This window comes from Delphinapterus leucas, chromosome 9, assembly GCF_059928025.1.
Source record: "Delphinapterus leucas isolate spDelLeu-1000000601 "Yukka" chromosome 9, BTC_Dleu_Yukka2, whole genome shotgun sequence".
Taxonomy (NCBI): domain Eukaryota; kingdom Metazoa; phylum Chordata; class Mammalia; order Artiodactyla; family Monodontidae; genus Delphinapterus; species Delphinapterus leucas.
Genome location: NC_143137.1, coordinates 79,669,253 through 79,692,591, shown reverse-complemented (window position 1 = coordinate 79,692,591; position 23,339 = coordinate 79,669,253).

The window sequence follows — 23,339 nt, the reverse complement described above, 5'->3', positions numbered from 1 at the left end:
GGGGATGGATCAAGGTAGAACCAGAGTGGGGGAATTTCTGAACCCTTATGAGTTGTGGTCCCTCTATAGGCTGACATCAAGAGGCCCGCTTCTGTACTACTTACCCACTTCTAGAGGGGCAGCGGTAAAAATTGCTAAAGGAACTCTCATACATTATATCGAAAAACTGATGATAAAAAAATCCTTCTTTCTTTTCAAAAGGCATAATATTAATTTCTAAACTAAGGAAAGACCCTAACTTCTCATTTTTTAATTTAAGGAAGCTTAAAATACTGAACTATGTTTGATGCTGTATTATAAATATTTCTCAAGAAGAAATGAACTATGGTACAAATAATAAATGTAGATTACTTGACTAGGAAGCTTCATTTCCAAAATCATCTCTGATAAAGAAATTGCTTTATATTTAAGTCCTTACACAGCCTCTCACTGTAGGAGAATTCTTCCCATTTCTTTACTTTAAAGTGCTGTTTGAGAATGATATCTTAGCCGACAATGACCTTGATGTATTTTGAATGTTTACTGACGACATCTGGTGGATTAAGTGAAATAGTGAGAGAGCGAGGTTTATCACGGATGTAGTAATTTTAAGAGGTGTAACTTCACATTGCTAGTGATGAATATCATTATTTTTAAAAGTCTTTTTAAAGATACTTTCTAAAGCCACATAATAAGTAGTATGTTCTGGAGGTATCAATACATACCCGCAGGAAACAATGTTAAAAACAAAACCTAAGCTACCCAAAAGTTATGTGAATCAGTAATTGGGTTGGTATAACATTTCCAATGATTAGCATCCTAGGCTGATTCAAAAAGTGAATTTAAACAATTTAGGCAGCCAGAAGTACCGGCAGTAGGTTCTTAGAAATTGTTAGATGAGTTCAAAAGTGACTCTAGTCATTTCAAAGGTATCAATGTCAAAGTTATGTGTGAAGACTTTAAAATAGTTTCATAAGGTGTGGGAATAGAAATAATGTTCTTTGAAATGCGTTGCATATGGGATTTTAAATACATTTGTAAAAGTGAAAAAACAATTTTATCTAGATCCACAAGAAATTATATCATAACATTTTTGGGACAGTCCAATTAGAAAATGGGTATTAACTTATATCTGGTGTCACTTTATAAATGAACATATGTAGTATTTAAAATTAGGTGAACCAAATTAATAGGCAAGTAATTTTTAAAGTCTTTTTAACTTTAAATTTCAGCTACACTTTCCCTTGATGTAAAAGAGCACTTATACATAGCCATATTTCTCTGTGAAAACAATTATTATGTATAAATGATAAATTACCTTTAAAAGGTTGTATAATTTAGGTAAATTACTCCATTCTTGAGCGCAAAAATTAATTTCTACCATAAAACTGATTAGCTTGTTCATTACAGCTCTATTTACAATAGCCAGGACATAGAAGCAACCTAAGTGTCCATCGACAGATGAATGGATAAAGAAGATGTGGCACATATATACAATGGAATATTACTCAGCCATAAAAAGAAACGAAATTGAGTTATCTGTAGTGAGGTGGATGGACCTAGAGTCTGTCATACAGAGTGAAGTAAGTCAGAAAGAGAAAAACAAATACCGTATGCTAACACATATATATGGAATCTAAAAAACAAAACAAAACAAATGGTCACAAAGAACCTAGGGGCAAGATGGGAACAAAGATGGAGATGTAGAGAATGGACTTGAGGACACGGGGAGGGGGAAGGGTAAGCTGGGACAATGTGAGAGAGTGGCATGGACATATATACACTACCAAACGTAAAATAGATAGCTAGTGGGAAGCAGCCACGTAGCACAGGGAGATCAGCTCGGTACTTTGTGACCACCTAGAGGGGTGGGATAGGGAGGGTGGGAGGGAGACGCAAGAGGGAGGAGGTATGGGGATATATGTACGCATATAGTTGATTCACTTTGTTACAAAGCAGAAACTAACACAGCATTGTAAAGCAATTATACTCCAATAAAGATGTTTAAAAAAAAACTGATTAGCTTAAGAGGATTTTTTTAAAAAAAATAGTATGTTTTTAAAGTAAAGGAAGAGTAATACATTTTATGATCATAGCATAACTTGCACCTTTAAGCTAAGATATTCAAATCCCCAGATACAAGTCCTTTTCTGATTCTTGTAAGTCATAACTTCTTGTCAGACTTCTACAAAAGATATGTGCAATTTAAGATATGTGAGATTTTTTTTTCAGATACCAATTACAAATGAGACATCATATAACTCCACACTATTGTTAATTTTGAAAAATCAGATAATGGAGAACATGGAGCATAACCTGTAGAATCATATGTTTTCTCTTTTAAACCAGTCCTTAGAAAATAGACTCTCAGCATGGAGTATTTCTGCGAACGAGATCAGAGAGCACTTAGCTGGCAGAAATTCTGTATTTTTACACAGATAATTTTGAGCCTAAAGAATATTATTTTTATATGTCCCTCTCTTAAGTCAGGGGCTGGCTTTACATCCCTGAAGATATTTCATAGACTATAAGGTGTTCTGATTATCACCGAGGAGACACTGGCTTATATGATCTCATCACATAATATATGAGAGGGGTCAAGAAACATTGCTTTTCTTCCACCTGTTTCAGAATTGTGGCTTCTTACAAAGGTCGATTATTGGGCCCCATCTCAGACCAGAAACTAGAGGCAGATATGTAATTTTAAAGCTCCTGGAGTCATCCTATGCATTCTGATATATGAACTCCATCAATCAAAAGAATGACATAGTGACCTAATTCACATAGGAGTCCTTAATAATAGATAAACCTACACTGATCCCTGTGGAGAGGAATATGATATAGGTCATTGTGAAACAAGACATCTATATAGATATGCTATGTGTCAGTTTATTTTGGAGTGAGTTGTTTAAAAATGAAGGATGTATTTTAGCATTCTGATTAGGCAAAAGGAAGGAAAGTGTAGCAGATTACTGCAGCAGTGGACCACAGATAATATCAATTAGGCTTCACTCCCAGAAGGAAAAGACGGACTATGAGAAAAAATACTGAAATCATTAACAAGACCTGGTAGGTGATACCTTGGATGCCAAGGACCTGAGGGAACTGTCTTGGAAAGTGCACGAGATATGATATGACAGTCCCAGGAAGGCAACACACTTCTGGGATAGAATGTGACAGCATAGAAGATACCATATTTATTGGTGAAGGGACGAAAAGAGGTTAAATGTAAAGAAAGTTCTCAAACAAATAATACAAAAAATGAGAAGAGAAAGAAACATAATAAGAGGCACCGTGTACTGTAAAGAAAATGCCCTATACTATAATAATAGAAGGAAGAAGAAAATGAACCCAGGAACTAAGTAAGTCACATAGGTTGTCACAACAACTCGCCCATAGGATGACCAAATGTTTTTGTACAGAAAAATACAACACAGTTCAAACAAACAGGAAACAACTTCAACAGCATCCGTTCAAAGTTACTAGTAAATATATATATATAATATTTACTGTCTATGCTATATAACTTAATATTTTATTTATATTTATAAAATATTTTATTTATATATAATGTTATATAATTATATATGATTCAAATTTTTCAGCAGATGAAAACACACAGATACACATGCACACGCAAACTTATATGACAATGCATGGGATCTAGAATTTTATTAGCCAAGATCATTATGAAGAACAAAGTTAAGGAATTTTACTACATGAGATCAAGGCATATACATAAGGTAGTATCTAAGGAGAAACAGATCTATGGAACAGAATAGAGTTCAGAAAGAGATGTACACATATGTTATCCCCCGATTTATAACAATGTTACCATTGCAAACACTTGGTGAAAAGATGGTCTTTTCAATAAAAGGAACTGAGTCAACTGGATATCTGAATGGAAAAAACAAAATCGATCTTGACTCCTACCTTACGCCATACCAAAAAATAATAATAATAAATGGCATAGCTTACATGTGGAGGGAAAAGACATTAATCATTTAAAGAAAAATAGAGAATATGTGCATGACTTCAGGGAAGAGAAAGATGTCTCAAACAGGAGACAGAAAGCACAAACCATAAAAAGATTGATAAACTGAACCTCATAAATATTAAGAAATTCTGTTCACCAGAAACATTATCAAGAGGGTGAAAATATTCCAAATACTCCTACCTGACAAGGGTTCATATTTAGATTTAAAGAACTCCTACAAAAGAATAAGAAAAGAAGCAGTCCAGCAACAATAATAATAATAAACAGTTAAAAGACATGAACAGTCGCTTCACAAAAGATACTATCTGAATGGTCAATAAGCACATAAAGTACTACTCATTAGGAGTATAAGTTAAAGCCAAAGTGTGATACCACCAAGCATTGAGTAGAATGGCTGAAATAGGATAGAAATATGTATGTGAATGTTTATAGAAGCACTGTTTATAATTGTAAAAAATATTTTTAAAAATGAACTGTTCTTCAGGAGAAAAGGAAAAACTACTTTATTCATCCAAAAGATTATTATAAGGCAATTAAAATAACTGAACTAGTTCTACATGTATCAACATGTATACATCATAACATTTGGTGGTGATGGTAGGAATCCAGGTGCAAAATTGTGTATACCACTTGAAATCATATATCTGTTTTATGATTACATTCATGTAGTATAAAACAAAAATACATAGTGGAATTAAAAAAAACTCTGGGGAATGGAAGGAGGTAAACCGATGGGAAAACAGCCTTTAGCTGCATCTATAATGACTTATTTCTAAAAAAGGAATTAAAGAAGAAAACTATAAAGAAAACATTGAAAACATTAAAATCTGCTTAATTTTAGAGATTGGTGCATCAATGCATTGTTTACATTGTTTTATGTATTCATCATTTACACTTGAATTCTTCACAGTGGTTAACTGTCAAACCAAGGAATAATTATTGACAGAAAAACATTAAAAAGGACTGTCAACTATTTTAAGAAATATTTGAAATTTGTCTTTTACCTAACCGAGAAATAAGATTTTACTGAAATGAAGTAAATTACAGTGAAAAATATGGTGAATTGTGGTGAAGAGTCACACACTCAGTAAGTGCCCAAGATAAGTAGACAGTCTAAGAGCCAATGTTCTGGTGAGAATGAAATACTAGTTTGAAGGGAACTGTATGTTCTGGACAAGACAGCGAGATACCGCAAAGAGACAAACCCCCAAATGTGACATCAACATTCATCATATGAACAGGATGTTTGAAAATGGCCATATTCCTGAAACTATTCCAGAGATGTGTACGTTGAGTCAAAATCTGATGTCATCATTTTGAGATTTTACTATTTTGAATTTTAAAAACTAAACAGCATTTTAAGAGAAAATTAAATTTCTAGTCCTCAGCACTCCTGCCTTAACGGCTGCAAGGGACACTGTTTCCATTGTATCATATGAAAATATTACATGTATTAAGTGTACATGTGGTGGTCCTGGAGTTCTGCTATAACCCATTTGATGGGGTAGTCATTTTTCCTTGAGATATTCTCCCACTACGAAATTATCTTTCAAAATAGCTGACATCTTTGGTTCTTATCACTGGATGCACATTTGAATTCCCTAGGGAAATATATATATATATATATATATATATATATATATATATATATGTTTCAGAAATCTTTGTTTAAACATTAAGATATAATTGACATATAACATTGTATAAGTTCAAGGTGTACAGGTGTTGAGTTGATAAATTCATGTATTGCAATATGGCTACCACCCAAGTGTTAGCTAATACCTCAGTTGTGTCACGATTATCATTTCTTTTTTATGGTGAGCACATTGAAGATCTAGTCTCTTAGCAACTCTGACGTATATAATGAAATATTGTTAACTATAATCACATGCTGTGCATTAGATCTCCAGGATTTATTCATCTTCTAATTGCAAGTTTGTACCTTTTGACCAACATCTCCCAAATCCCACCCCCCAGCCCCTGATAACCGCCATTTTACTCTCTGTCTCTAGAAGTTTGGCTCTTTTAGTTTATACACATAAATAGTTAATACACAGTATTTGTTTTTCTCTAGTTGGCTTATTTCACTCAGCATATGCTTTCAAGTTCTACTCAAGTTGTCACAAATGGCAGGAATTCCTTCTTTCTCGTGGCTGAATAATATTCCACTGTGCATATACACACAACATCTTCTTTATCCATTCATCCACTGATAGACACCTAGGCTGTTTTCATATCTTGGCTACTGTGAGTAATGCTGCACTGAACATGGGAATGCAGATCTCTTCAATATTCTGTTTTCGTTTTCTTTGAAATCCTATACAGAGGTAGGATTGCTGGATCATATGATATGCCCAGGTCGCACACCAGACCAGTCAAATCAGGGTCTGTGGTTGTGAGTTACAGGTATCAGTATCTTTTGAAGTTCACTAGATTTGTCCAAGGTACAAACTACTTTTAGGGAGTGACCTGAGAAATGACTTGGTCCTATTACTGAGTTTGTGCCTTCAGCTACTGACTGAAGTTCTTCATACATTTGGCTTTCCCTTTCTCATAGCAACTGTTCCAAATAAATGAGAAAACAAACAACAACCACAAATATATATATATTTCAGGACTTGCTCAAATGTCTGCTCCTGGGGAAGTGTTCACATCTCCCTGAGGTTTGTTTATGTGCATGTGTGTGCTCACACGCTCCCAAGCTCTCCTCTGTGTGTGGCACTACCTGTACTGTAGAGCAACTGTTGACGTGCTCTTCTATTTTCTCCACTAGATCAAACAATTTACGGTAAAGAAATGTGCCTCAATCACTGTTGTATCATCTAGCACATAGTAAATACCTAATAAATATTTGTTGAGAGAATGAATAATCCAATGTAGGAGGTATTATTATTTTATTACCTTTTTATAAAATTGATGCATCCTTCATTTCAGAAATCCATTAGTATAAGGACGCTGAATTATTTGTTTGTTTTTTATTTTAAAATAATGCAATTTCCTTCTACTACTTCCTGGTATTAAGAATTTGGATTTTTTTTTTTTTCTGGGCTAAGCACCTGTAGCATCTACTGGAGCACCACTGGTTAAATGTGGCCAAGTGTCTCCACATGTTTATCTTATCTCCCTCCCGAGGAACTCACCACCATACATCTCCAGAATTTTTGTCATCTTGCAAAACTGATACTCTGTACCCATTAAACAGTGACTCCCCATGACCCCCACCCCCAACCCCTAGAAATTACTGTTCTACTTTTTTTACTTTCCTTTTTTCCCCTTACACTAGTGGAATCTTATTCAGCATTTAAAAAGAAGGAGGTTTTCAGTTTGGTTTATTTTTCTTATATTTATCCATGCACAGTTTTAGGGGTTACACGATTTTACAAAGACTCTTACCAAAAAGCAGCTCTTCCTACCCTATGCTATTTTATCCTCCCAGAGGCAGCTACTTTCAACTATTCGCTGTTTTTATCTTATCATCCTTATCATTCAATCAGATATCAAGATCCCTTGTTTTTTATTTTTCAGTTTTAAGCATTGTGTATTTACTCTTAACAATGGAACATGAAAACTTAGATCATTTTCATAATGTCCCCCACAGCCACTACACACTGCGCACACCACACAAACTCAGTAATACGCCCACTGCAAATATGCAACCAACCCACACATCCTCCCAACAGAATTACAGCATAATTGTGGGTACACCAGTATTTATATTATTATGACAATAAATGCCTTTGATAAGTTGCTGTTTCTTCCAAATTATTATTATTTGAGGGTTTAGGTCTCTATTTCATGTTAGGTAATTTTCTAAAATGTTCAGTGACTTTTGTCTGCCTACTCATAATTAAGAGCTGTACTTTAGAATGCTGAGTGGAAGCTTTGTATACATGGACAGATTTGTCAAATATGACTTTATTGTAGAATATGCCTGGACTATATTGGGGGATACCACTAATTTCAGTATCTTTAAATGTTTTCTGTTAGCCTTTCTGGAGAATAATTCTCACATCTCCTGTTTAGAGGGTGTAAACCTAGTTTCCAAGGCTCTGGGATCCAAGAAATGGACAGAGCTGGAAGACTAATCACCAGAAAAAGCTGTTCAACCTCATTAATCAACAGGGGAAAGAAAATTAAAATTACGACCATATGTATCAGGTAGTAGCATGTGTTGGTGAAGATAAGACACCAAAACTCTCATGAGTGCTGAGGGGAGCATGAATTTGCACAGCCACGTTACAGAATGGTTTAGTAACATCTACTAGAGCAGAATATATGCATATACTATGATTTGGCAATCCCACTCCTTAGTATATACCCAACACAAAGGTGTGTATACGTTCATATATATTTCAGTTAATACTATATATGCACGAATCTTACAATGTTCAGTGAAAGAAACCAGGACAAGAAAAAATATATACTAATTCCATTTACGTAAAGTACAGAAACAGGCAAAGCTAATCTGTGTTGTTAGAAGTCAGAATAAAGGCCCCTCTCAAAAGAGGATAGGAAGTAGCTGAGAGCAAAAGGTGGAGATTCTGAGGAACTAGTGATGTTCTGAATGCTTTGTTTTGTTTTCAGTGTTATTTACTTAAGCGTAATCAATGACAAAAAGAAGTTCTCGCTCTCCCAGGCAAAGACTGATTGTCCGATAGCTGTGGTTTCATGGAGCCACCAGAACTGGTTTGAAACTTGCTGAACTGATCAGAAACTCACCTCAGTGAATGTGCTTTTATAATCAGTGACAACCCTGCCTTCCTGAGAGGCAGTCCGTCAGGAATGGATTCTCTGCAGTAAGAACGCCTCTGACTGACAACACATCCGTTAAAAATCTCACCTGGGTGAACACTACAGCTAACATTAACTCAGCCTCTACAAAGTGTCAATACCAGAATTCCACACTTCCACCCAACTTTGTGTATAACATCATCACCTGCTCTGCTCAGAGACACTGCATCTAATCCAATTCTCCTTCACAAAAACAAGCAATAAATTCAACAATCTTTTTATTTTAGATGTTGAGTGGTGGTCTTAGCATCCTTTGATTACAGATTATGAACACTTATTCTACTTCATGCTTATAACAGGTGTGCCTTTGCTGTATGTATAGAGATTACAATAAAATGTTTTTTTTCAAAAGGTCATCTACCTCTGACTAAGATGAAGGGATGGGGACAAGATTTCCTCTATTGCCTTAAATAACCAAAAAGCAGACCAGATATACGAGTCACTAGGTTTCAAGACACTGGACATTAGTCAGTGAAGGACAGCACTTTTAGAAGAGGGAAACAACTGATCCCTAGGATTGCTTTCACTTACTGTCTTGAGACACCGGAAAAGGAAGAAAAACCCAGGTGGGTACTGATGGACTCTCTGATTTGAGGAGACAGAGTTAACAATCACCATGTTTTTAAAGCACCCAGAAAATCCTGGTGGGTATCATCCAGGAACCAAAGTTCCAATTGTTCTATAAACACTCATATTGTATTTAGGCTTTCCCCAATTTGTTCTTCTTGACAAGTCACTTCAGTCTCTCTTCTGCAATAATGGGGATAATAATAGCAACTACCACATGGGGATGCTTAAGAGTAAATGAATTAAAAGGTATAAAGCACACAGAATACAGCCTGGTTAATAAAATTTTTGTCAGTGCAAGCTCTTACTATTAGTACTTCTTAACCAGGTAGCAATCGGGGAACGTCAGAGCTCCCATGCCTAAACAGAAAGCAGGGTTAGCCACGGACATTAGATTGCTGTCACAATCCACTGGGAAAGACTTTGAGATTATCTGATAGACATCAGGCAGTATAGATGTATAATTGGGAGATTTCCACTTTAGTCGTAATAATATGACATAATGGCTTGCTAAAATGTGCTCTGTACAAACTCAGATTATCTTTGATTTACTCTCAAAATTCTTCATGGAAATAATATTCGTGACACACTAAGTGTAAATCTTTCCTAGTATGACATCTGAAATAACATTTGTTTAGGTTTTTTTTCTTAAAGTGTAACATATCCTCAATATTCTGAATCATGGCAGAGTACTTATTAATGTAAAGAACAGAACCAAGCACGGAGCCAGGATAGACTTTAATGTTCATCTCTCCCCAAGAGACGGCCAGATGGCTGCTTAATGCTTTTAGCCTGGCGCTGTTAACACTTATCAACTATCAGAGTTTCAACTTCACGCTGGATGTAATTCCTTGCTTCAACATAAGGGGTTCGCTTTTATAATTACACTAATATATAATCTTCAGTTCTCCTAATGTCTAAAGGTTACTGAAAGATTCTCTTGAAATTATTTTTTACAAAGTCAAGAAGTTTTAAAGAGAATAATGTGACAATCTCAGGAAAAGTTTAAAAAGTGTGTATCTGCATATTTATATTTTTGCAGGTAAAATTATATTTGAAACTAATTCATTTTCAATGTAAATTTTTGTTTGCTGGAGCTATGGCTATGACCTGGAGTGTGACCCACTGTAACTGTTTTGATTTCATAAATTCAATTAACAAAAAATCCTGAAGACTATACACAATCCCAGAAGTACTCATCCTAAAACATAGTAAGTCTGTTTAAAGAAAGTGCTAGTGTTCGGGTTCAATACAGATGCTTGCTTGCTAAATGCATTTGTATTTTGGGGTCTCAGAGGGAAACAGGGTAAAGCCATTGACAGAAAGCTATGGTTAAAGAAGCAAAGCCAAAGATGTCAGCACAAAGAGGAATTGTTTCATTTATACTAAATGGATAGAGGTCCCTCTGTGTAACGGAGTAATATGTATTTATTTTCACTTCTTTTCTATTCACCTCTTCTTCTAACCATGTAATTTGGCTTCTGCCTCAGTCACTGTAATTAAACTTGTGTCACATAGTCACTGATGGCCTCCCTATTGCTAAATCAAACAGCTTTTGTTTATAATCTGTCTCAGCATTGTCTGTGCTATTCTCAGGGTGGCGTCTTCTTTAGAACACATGACCCTATACTGTCCTGACAAATTCTATTTTATTATTCCTTCTATTTCATTGACAAGTCTTCACCCCCTTCTAGATCCTTTTCTCCAACTACATACACCATATACTTCTGCCTCAGAAGTTCCTTAAGTATAACAGTGCTTAAAAGAGTGAATTCTGATCTGCTGCTCCAGTTCTATTCCCAACATTTCCAACACTGTATATTCAAATCCATTCCTATTTCTCTCTATTGGAAAAAAAAAGTTTTAATTTTCCTACCATTTCTGTCATCCGTGCTCGAAAGTACATATTGTACTTTTACTCATCATTCTCGTTAATATTTATTCAACCACAAAGTCCTGCAAGTTTATATAAAATATGCCTCTCATGTCTACTTCATCCTCTTCATTCCCACTGGACTGATCTGAATCTGGATAATTTTCTAGACCTAAATGTTAAGCACTTTCCTAGCTACATTCCTTGTGTTAGCCTCCCTTGCAACCACTGTTTGTTAGGAAGACAGTTCTCCATGAGTATTTCCACATTTCTGCACAGTCTGGGCTTTCTGAGTAGAGTACTGACAGCCTGGGTGAGAGGATGACTAAACAGTAAACAAGTCTTGGAAGTTAAAGCTAATGAATTGCTCTGAGAAGATCTAAAGGCATGTCTCCCAAAGCCATCTGCTTACATGGCAAGGGTAACACTCAGAGATGCTTTTTCCCCTCCCTCAAAGGCTTTTGCTCACCTCCAGGGCAGCAGTGTCCTCCCATTCCTTGGAGAGGATTTGTTACATTATAGCTGTAAAGAGTGAAAGTCTGTCCCACCTTCTCTACTCTCCCTCCTCCACTCCTCTTTCCTTCTCTCTCTTATTTTCTCCCTTCCTCCTTCACTCTGTCTCTCTCTCAGCCTTCTTACAGAAGGGCCAAGTCTCAGAATTTGGGGCTGATGCAAACCACACTGACGCACAGATGACATCAGATGCCACTTGCTGTGTGTGTGGGGAATTGGGGTGTGGACTGCAAAGATGCTCTGTGAGTAAAGGTTCTGCTTCCTGATCAACAGGTCTCATGTCTCCTTTTAGGACTGACTAATTAACTAAACCAAGAAACAAACTTAACATCTTGAACAATATTACAAAACGGATATTGCTTAAACAATAATTTAGCCAATTATTTCTTTGCACAAAATACTTGGGGGATTTTTTCTTGCTTTTTTTTGGCTACTGGGCTTTCAAAATCCTTGTTGTTCCCCAACATGACCCTATACTATAGTTAGTCTTCTCTGTTTCACAAACACATCACATTTATTGCTGCTTCTGGAGAAAGGGACACTTTCTCTTTAGTATTTGTATTGTAATAATAGGACACCCTTATGGGAAAAGAGATTTGGATCCATAACTCATATGACAGGCCAGGATAAACAAATCAGATAATTACATGTAAATAATTAAGCAATAAACATAAGAAAAATATGTGAGGGGCTTCCCTGGTGGCGCAGTGGTTGAGAGTCCGCCTGCCAATGCAGGGGACACGGGTTCGTGCCCCGGTCCGGGAAGATCCCACGTGCCGCGGAGCGGCTGGGCTCGTGAGCCATGGCCGCTGAGCCTGCGCGTCCGGAGCCTGTGCTCTGCAATGGGAGAGGCCACAACAGGGAGAGGCCCACGTACAGCAAAGAAAAAGAAAAAAAAAAAAAAAGAAAAGAAAAATATGTGAGACTTTTATGTAACCTTGCAATTGGCAAAACTTGCCCAACTATGACGCAAAATCTAGAAGCATAAAAATTTCAAAAACATGGAAAAGACACTATAAGCAAAGTAAAAAGGTAAATGAGAAACTGCATAAAATTTTTGACACTTAAAAACAAAGGTTTAGGGGGCATTTGAGAAGATGGCGGAAGAGTAAGACGCGGAGATCACCTTCCTCCCCATAAATACATAAATACATCAGAAATACATCTACATGTGGAACAGCTCTTACAGAACACCCACTGAACGCTAGCAAAAGACCTCAGAACTCCCAATAGGCAAGAAACTCCCCACGACCTGGGTAGGGCAAAAGAAAAAAGAATAAACAGAGACAAAAGGATAGGGACGGGACCTGCACCAGTGGGAGGGAGCCGTGAAGGAGGAAAGGTTTCTACACACTAGGAAGCCCCTTCGCGGGCGGAGACTGCGGGTGGCGGAGGGGGGAAGCTTCGGGGCCGCGGAGGAGAGCGCAGCAACAGGGGTGTGGAGGTCAAAGCGGAGAGATTCCCGAACAGAGGATCGGTGCTGACCGGCACTCACCAGCCCGAGAGGCTTGTCTGCTCACCCGCCGGGGCGGGCGGGGCTGGGAGCTGAGGCTTGGGCTTCGGTCGGAGCGCAGGGAGAGGACTGGGGTTGGCGGCGTGAACATAGCCTGAAGGGGGTGAGTGCGCCAATGCTAGCCGGGAGGGAGTCCGGGAAAAGTCTGGAGCTGCCGAAGAAACAAGAGACTTTTTCTTGCCTCTTTGTTTCCCGCTGCGCGAGGAGAGGGGATTATAGAACGCCACTTAAAGGAGCTCCAGAGACGGGCGCGAGCTGCGACTGAAAGCGTGGACCCCAGAGACGGGCATGAGACACTAAGGCTGCTGCTGCCGCCACCAAGAAGCCTGTGCTCCAGCACAGATCACTCTCCACACCTCCTCTCCCGGGAGCCTGTGCAGCCCGCCATGGCCAGGGTCCCGTGATCCAGGAACAACTTCCCAGGGAAAACTCACGGCGCGCCTCAGGCTGGTGCAACGTCATGCCGGCCTCTGCCGCCGCAGGCTCGCCCCGCATCCGTGCCCCTCGCTCCCCCCAGCCTGAGTGAGCCAGAGCCGCCGAATCAGCTGCTCCTTTAACCCCGTCCTGTCTGAGCGAAGAACAGACGCCCTCTGGCGACCTACACGCAGAGGCGGGGCCAAATCCAAAGCTGAGCCCCGGGAGCTGTGAAAACAAAGAAGAGAAAGGGGAATCTCTCCCAGCAGCCTCAGAAGCAGCGGATTAAAGCTCCACAATCAACTTGATGTACCTGCATCTGTGGAATACCTGAAGAGATAACGAATCATCCCAAATTGAGGAGGTGGACTTTGGAAGCAAGATAGTTTATTTTTTCCCCTTTTCCTCTTTTTGTGAGTGTGTATGTGTACGCTTCTGTGTGAGATTTTGTCTATATAGCTTTGTTTTCACCATTTGTCCTAGGATTCTGTCCATCCGTGTTTTTTTTTACTTTTACTTTTTAAAATTTTTTTCTTAATAATTTTTTTATTTTAATAACTTTATTTTATTTTATCCTCTTTCTTTCTTTCTTTCTATTTTTCCTCCCTTTTATTCTGAGCCATGTGGATGAAAGGCTCTTGGTGCTCCAGCCAGAAGTCAGTGCTGTGCCTCTGAGGTGGGAGAGCCAACTTCAGGACAGTGGTCCACAAGAGACCTCTCAGCTCCACGTAATATCCAATGGTGAAAATCTCCCAGAGATCACCATCTCAACACCAACACCCAGCTTCACTCAACGACCAGCAAGCTACAGTGCTGGACACCCTCTGCTAAACAACTAGGAAGACAGTAACAGAGCCCCATCCATTAGCACAGAGGCTGCCTAAAATCGTAATAAGTCCACAGACACCCCAAAACACACCACCAGACGTGGACCTGCCCACCAGAATGACAAGATCCAGCCTCATCCACCAGAACACAGGCACTACTCCCCTCCACCAGGAAGCCTACACAACCCACTGAACCAACCTTAGCCACTGGGGACAGACACCAGAAACAACGGGAACTACGAACCTGCAGCCTGCAAAAAGGAGACCCCAAACACAGTAAGATACGCAAAATGAGAAGACAGAAAAACACACAGCAGATGAAGGAGCAAGGGAAAAACCCACCAGACCTAACAAATGAAGAGGAAATAGGCAGTCTACCTGAAAAAGAATTCAGAATAATGATAGTAAAGATGATCCAAAATCTTGGAAATATAGAAAATGCAAGAAACAGTTAACAAGGACCTAGAAGAACTAAAGAGGAAACAAGCAACGATGAACAACACAATAAATGAAATTTAAAATACTCCAGAAGGGATCAATAGCAGAATAACTGAGGCAGAAGAACGGATAAGTGACCTGGAAGATAAAATAGTGGAAATAACTACTGCAGAGCAGAATAAAGAAAAAAGAATGAAAAAAACTGAGGACAGTCTCAGAGACCTCTGGGACAACATTGAACGCACCAACAATTGAATTATAGGGGTCCCAGAAGAAGAAGAGAAAAAGAAAGGGACTGAGAAAATATTTGAAGAGATTATAGTTGAAAACTTCCCTAATATGGGAAAGGAAATAGTTAATCAAGTCCAGGAAGCACAGAGAGCCCTATACAGGATAAGTCCAAGGAGAAACATGCCAAGACACATATTAATCGAACTGTCAAAAATTAAATACAAAGAAAACATTTTATAAGGAGCAAGGGAAAAACAACAAATAACACACAAGGGAATCCCCATAAGGTTAACAGCTGATCTTTCAGCAGAAACTCTGCAAGCCAGAAGGGACTGGCAGGACATATTTAAAGTGATGAAGGAGAAAAACCTACAACCAAGATTACTCTACCCAGCAAGGATCTCATTCAGATTCAATGGAGAAATTAAAATCTTTACAGACAAGCAAAAGCTCAGAGAGTTCAGCACCACCAAACCAGCTTTACAAAAAAATGCTAAAGGAACCTCTCTAGGCAAGAAACACAAGAGACGGTAAAGACCTACAATAACAAACCTAAAACAATTAAGAAAATGGGAATAGGAACATACATATCGATAATTACCTTAAATGTAAATGGATTAAATGCTCCCAAGAAAAGACACAGACTGGCTGAATGGATACAAAAACAAGACCCGTATATATGCTGTCTACAGGAGACCCATTTCAGACCTAGGGAAACATACAGACTGAAAGTGAGGGGATAGAAAAAGATATTCCATGCAAATGGAAATCAAAAGAAAGCTGGAGTAGCAATTCTCATATCAGACAAAATAGACTTAAAAATAAAGACTATTACAGGAGACAAAGAAGGACACTCCATAATGATCAAGGGATCGATCCAAGAAGAAGATATAACAATTGTAAATATTTATGCACCCAACATAGGAGCATCTCAATACATAAGGCAAATACTAACAGCCATAAAAGGGGAAATCGACAGTAACACAATCATAGTACCCCTACTTTGACACCCCACTTTCACCAATGGACAGATCATCCAAAATGAAAATAAATAAGGAAACACAAGCTTTAAATGATACATTAAACAAGCTGGACTTAATTGATATTTATAGGACACTCTATCCGAAAACAACAGAATATACATTTTTCTCAAGTGCTCATAGAACATTCTCCAGGATAGATCATATCTTGGGCCACAAAACATGCCTTGGTAAATTTAAGAAAATTGAAATCGTATCAAGTATCTTTTCCGACCACAATGCTATGAGACTAGATATCAAGTACAGGAAAAGATCTGTAAAAAATACAAACACATGGAGGCTAAACAATACACTACTTAATAATGAAGTGATCACTGAAGAAATCAAAGAGGAAATCAAAAAATACCTAGAAACAAATGACATTGGAGACACAACGACCCAAAACCTGTGGGATGCAGCAAAAGCAGTTCTAAGAGGGAAGTTTATAGCAATACAATCCTACCTCAAGAAACAGGAAACATATCGAATAAACAACCTAACCTTGCACCTAAAGCAATTAGAGAAAGAAGAACAAAAGAACCCCAAAGTTAGCAGAAGGAAAGAAATCATAAAGATCATATCAGAAATAAATAAAAAAGAAATGAAGGAAACAATAGCAACAATCAATAAAACTAAAAGCTGGTTCTTTGAGAAGATAAACAAAATTGATAAACCATTAGCCAGACTCATCACAAAAAAAAGGGAGAAGACTCAAATCAATAGAATTAGAAATGAAAAAGGAGAAGTAACTGACACTGCAGAAATACAAAGAATCATGAAAGATTACTACAAGCAACTCTATGCCAATAAAATGGACAAGCTGGAAGAAATGGACAAATTCTGAGAAACGCACAACCTGCCAAGACTGAATCAGCAAGAAAGAGAAAATATGAACAGACCAATCACAAGCACTGAAATTGAAACTGTGATTAAAAATCTTCCAACAAACAAAAGCCCAGGACCAGATGGCTTCACAGGCGAATTCTGTCAAACATTTAGAGAAGAGATAACAACTATCCTTCTCAAACTCTTCCAAAATATAGCAGAGGGTGGAATACTCCCAAACTCATTCTACGAGGCCACCATCACCCTGATACCAAAACCAGACAAAAATGTCACAAAGAAAGAAAACTATAGGCCAATATCATTGATGAACATAGATGCAAAAATCCTCAACAAAATACTAGCAAACAGAATCCAACAGCACATTAAAAGGGTCATACACCATGAGCAAGTGGGGTTTATTCCACGAATGCAAGGATTCTTCAATATACACAAATCAATCAACGTGATACACCATATTAACAAATTGAAGGAGAAAAACCATATGATCATCTCAATAGATGCAGAGAAATCTTTTGACAAAATTCAACACCCATTTATGATAAAAACCCTGCAGAAGGTAGGCATAGAGGGAACTTTCCTCAAAATAATATAGGCCATATATGACAAACCCACAGCCAACATCGTACTCAATGGTGAAAAACTGAAACCATTTCCACTAATATCAAGAACAAGACAAGATTGCCCACTCTCACCACTGTTATTCAACATAGTTTTGGAAGTTTTAGCCACAGCAATCAGAGAAGGAAAAGGAATCCAAATTGGGAAAGAAGAAGTAAAGCTGTCACTGTTTGCAGATGACATGATACTATACATAGAGAATCCTAAAGATGCTACCAGAAAACTACTATAGCTAATCAATGAATTTGGTAAAGTAGCAGAATACAAAATTAATGCACAGAAATCTCTTGCATTCCTATAAACTAGTGATGAAAAATCTGAAAGTGAAATTAAGAAAACACTCCCATTTACCATTGCAACAAAAAGAATAAAATATCCAGGAATAAACCTACCTAAGGAGACAAAAGACCTGTATGCAGAAAATTATAAGACACTGATGAAAGAAATTAAAGATGATACAAATAAATTGAGAGATATACCATGTTTTTGGATTGGAAGAATCAACATTGTGAAAATGACTCTACTACCCAAAGCAATCTACGGATTCAATGCAATCCCTATCAAAATACCACTGGCATTTTTCACAGAACTAGAAAAAAATGTTCACAATTTGTATGGAAACACAAAAGACCCCGAATAGCCAAAGCAATCTTGAGAACGAAAAATGGAGCTGGAGGAATCAGGCTCCCTGACTTCAGACTATACTAGAAAGCTACAGTAATCAAGACAGTATGGTACTGGCACAAAAACAGAAATATAGATCAATGGAACAGGATAGAAAGCCCAGAGATAAACCCATGCACATATGGTCACCTTATCTTTGATAAAGGAGGCAAGAATATACAGTGGAGAAAAGACAGCCTCTTCAATAAGTGGTGCTGGGAAAACTGGACAGGTACATGTAAAAGTATGAGATTAGACCACTCCCTAACACCATACACAAAAATAAGCTCAAAATGGATTAAAGACCTAAATTTAAAGCCAGAAACTATCAAACTCTTAGAGGAAAACATAGGCAGAACACTCTATGACATAAATCACAGCAAGATCCTTTTTGACCCACCTCCTAGAGAAATGGAAATAAAAACAAAAATAAACAAATGGGACCTAATGAAACTTCAAAGCTTTTGCACAGTAAAGGAAACCATAAACAAGATGAAAAGACAACCCTCAGAATGGGAGAAAATATTTGCAAATGAAGCAACTGACAAAGGATTAATCTCCAAAATTTACAAGCAGCTCATGCAGCTCAATAACAAAAAAACAAACAACCCAATCCAAAAATGGGCAGAAGACCTAAATAGACATTTCTCCAAAGAAGATATACAGATTGACAACAAATACATGAAAGAATGCTCAACATCATTAATCATTAGAGAAATGCAAATCAAAACTACAATGAGATCTCTTCTCACACTGGTCAGAATGGCCATCATCAAAAAATCTAGAAACAATAAATGCTGGAGTGGGTGTGGAGAAAAGGGAATACTCTTGCACTGCTGGTGGGAATGTAAATTGATACAACCACTATGGAGAGGAGTATGGAGGTTCCTTAAAAATCTACAAATAGAACTACCATACGACCCAGCAATCCCACTACTGGGCATATACCCTGAGAAAACCATAATTCAAAAAGAGTCATGTACCAAAATGTTAATTGCAGCTCTATTTATAATAGCCAGGAGATGGAAGCAACCTAAGTGTCCATCATCGGATGAATGGATAAAGAAGATGTGGCACATATATACAATGGAATATTACTCAGCCATAAAAAGGAACGAAATTGAGTTATTTGTAGTGAGGTGGATGGACCTAGAATCTGTCATACAGAGTGAAGTAAGTCAGAAAGAGAAAAACAAATACCGTATGCTAACACATATATATGGAATCTAAAAAAAAAAAAAGGGTCATGAAGAACCTAGTTGTAAGACAGGAATGGAGACGCAGACCTACTAGAGAATGGACTTGAGGATGTGGGGAGGGGGAAGGGTAAGCTGTGACAAAGTGAGAGAGAGGCATGGACATATATACACTACCAAATGTAAAATAGATAGCTAGTGGGAAGCAGCTGCATAGCACAGGGAGATCAGCTCGGTGCTTTGTGACCACCTAGATGGGTGAGATGGGGAGGGTGGGAGGGAGGGAGATGCAAGAGGGAAGAGATATGGGGACATATGTATATGTATAACTGATTCACTTTGTTATAAAGCAGAAACTAAAACCCCATTGTAAAGCAAATATACTCCAATAAAGATGTTTAAAAAAAAAAAAGCCAGTATGGAATGGGAAACTATTCACTCCAGGTTTACTTAATCTGGCAAACCAGTTCTCTAATACTCTAGATGTCACCTCCAAGGTAGACAGCCAAAATTCTTAGTCTTCAGCTCCAGTAAATGAAGACCCCTAAACAAAACCAAAAACCTACTTCCTGCGATTACTGCAAAGATCCAGGACAATGGAAAAGAGATTGTTAGAAATTTAAGTGCTTTCGACGCCTTCTGCCATCTAAGTAGCCTTTCCAACATCCTCCCAATTCTTAATGATGGGCTCTGAGGGACTACAAGGGCTCTTCCATTTCCTCCCTATTAATCAGCTTGGGGAAACATTTTTTTTTTTCAGATTGGGGGCAAATCTCTTCCAGTCCAAACTGACATTGGCACTGCATTCTCGGTGCTCAACCTGCCTTCGAGTTTTAAAACAGTTCAGATAGTGGGGTTCTCTAATGAACATCAAGAGACTCCTGTCTCTGAACATATTCCCTTTTGTTTAGGCCCTTTGAGAGCTACCCACCCTTTTCTCCTTATCCATTTATTAGGCTAAGACTTCTTAGAGAAGTATCATGCCAGAATTTCTTTCTCCCAAAACGGGGAAGTAATTCTAGAAATTGACAGTAGTCATCAAAGTAGCTCACCAGGTGAATTAAATTACCGTCTGAAATATTTTATTTGTTTGGTCTCTGGTGGTACTAGAATAGATTCTGAGGACACTGATTTTTTGTCCCTATTGAATCGGTCACCAGTTTCCTTACTGGCAAAACCTCCAACTGATGATGGCAAAATTCACAGCCCATCCCCCATTAAACTTCAAATAGATCTCTCAAAATCTCTTCCTGGAATTAATCAATACCTTAGGAGTAAAGAAGCCCTTCAAGGGCTTCAAGAGTCTCTGTAACACTCCCATTTTATTAGTGAGAAAACTGAGGGTGGAGGTCTGTCCAGGACCTCTGAGCAATAAACAACATTATTATCCCTAAACACTCTGTTGTTCCTAACATTCTAATGGATGTTAGGTTACTAACATCCATTCCCACAGGAAACAAATTCTTTACTGTAACTGATTCATGCAGTGCATTCTTTAGTATTCCAGTCGATGAAGGTAGCCAATATCTTTTTGCCTTTACTTGGGAAGAAAAACAATTCTTCCGAACAGTAATTCCTGAGGGTTTCACTGAGATTCCTTCTTATTTCTCAAAAATCCTGAAGGATAAGGTGGATGATGTAAAGCTCCCCAGAGCTTCTATTGATATTGTTGCAATATATGGATGATTTACTTCTTTGCTCTCCTTCTCAAGCCTTCTCACAGAAAGACAGCATCCACTCACTAAAGCTTTTAGACTTAAATGGAAATAAGGTTGCCAAAGAAGAAGTGTAGTTTGCATAAACCCAGGTTTGATATTTAGGGCATCTGATATTAGAACAAGGGCTATACCTAGATGCAGTTAGGCTTCATGGTGTTCCAAGTTTCCCAAAACCCAAAGCTAAGTACCAACTGTGAAGTTTTTCTCAGGCTAGTTGTTTATTTCTGAAATTGGATCCCACATTTCTCTTATGCCCAAACCTCTATATGTTTTACTAAGCAGTAACAACCCCGACCAATTTTATGGGAAGAACCGGACAACACAGCCTTCCAGGACTTAAAGGAACGTTTGGCGACCCCACCTGCCCTTGGGGATCCCAATTATCAGATTTCTTTTTTCCTTATTGTACATGAAAAGGAAAGGAATGCCCTTGAGTACTCACCCGGAATCACAGGGACCTACATCAACCCATAGGGTATTATATTCAGCAACCTGACCCTGTGGCCCAAGGACACACCCGTTGCCTTAGAGAAATTACAGCCACTGCCTTTTTGCTTAATGCCACTGAGAAAATCATGGGATCTCCTTTAACCATTTTTATACCTCATGCAATAGAGTCTTTCCTAAATTCTTGTCATACTCAACATTTCTCAGCCAGCTGCATCACCACCTATGAACTCCTTTTGTCAACTGCTCCTTATATAACTCTTTTAAGTTGTAATAACCTCAACCCAGCTACTCTTCTCCCCTCTATCACCAACAAAGTCCCTCACAACTGCTTAAAAGTGGCAGACCACTTCCTGACTCCCGGCAATGATCTACAGGAAATTCTGTTTGGTATTGCTGACTTCTCATGGTTCACTGATGGCTCTTATTTAAAAGATGACAATGGCAAACACTGTGCTGGGTATGCTATTACAACTCCTTTGGATGTTGTTGAGTCAGCATATTTACCAATGGCTACTTCAGCCTTAAATGGACATAACGTTTCTCAAATGATAATTTAGAAAAAACTGGCTAGAAACGCCCAACAATTGGCCTTAGAAAAGGTAAAACAAGCTTGGAAATTCAACAATTGTTTGATAAGAAGAGAAAGCTCTGGTTCAGACCAAATAACAACCCAGTTCTACAAGAGACTCTAAAATTCTTTCTCCTCGCCACAGTACATGCATTAAACCATTGGTATACTGACAAAATAATAGCCTTCATGAATCGATATTGCTGGGGAAACACTAACAAGACCACAGGAATTGCCTACCTCACAGATGCCTTGCTCTGTTTGTCCAAAGTACAATCCAGGGAAGCCTGTTCATACTGCCCCCCAGACATTTTAAACTGCCCAATGGACTATTCATGGTCTGACAAATGGATTTCATACGTCCCCTCGTCTAATGGTTGTATGTTTTAGGCAGGTCTACGTCTTCACACTGGACTGAAGCCTTCCCTTGAAGACAGGCTACTCTACCTGTTCTGTGGCTAAAGTCCTTTTAGAAAAGTTTATCCCTACCGGGAGAATTTCTCCAAACTTCATAGTGATCAAGGAACCCATTTTACTGGCCAGGTGCTTTGACAAGTCTGTGTCATGTGTCTGGATTTACAAAACTTTCACTGTGCTTACCACCTTCAATCCTCTGATTTAGTTGAACACACTAATGGCATTATTAAGGCTCCACTGGCAAAATTTGTAGAGGCCGTCCAAATACCTTGACCAAAAGCAATGCTATTCATCCTTTTAAATCTCAGATCCACCCCTTTTGGAACTCAAACTCTCACCATTCAAGATAATCACAGGACACCAAATGCACTTGGTTCCTGCTTCTTTTGACCCACAAGTGATAAAAGGAGATATAATCCAGTATTTCAAAGGCCTAATTGCTCCTATTGAAAATAACCACGATTTGCTAGAACATTTTTTTCACTCTATGCCTTTGGGAAACTAAGACCTTAAGTATCACGACTTGCAACCTGGAGAGTTCATCTACAGGAAAAGACATCTCCAGAAGAACCCTCTTCAATTTTGCTGGAAAGCCCTCTATCAAATACTGCTAACCAACCCTTGTGATACCAAACTCCAATGAATAGACTCATGGATTCCCATGACACACCTAAAGAAATTGCTAAACACTGACTGGAACT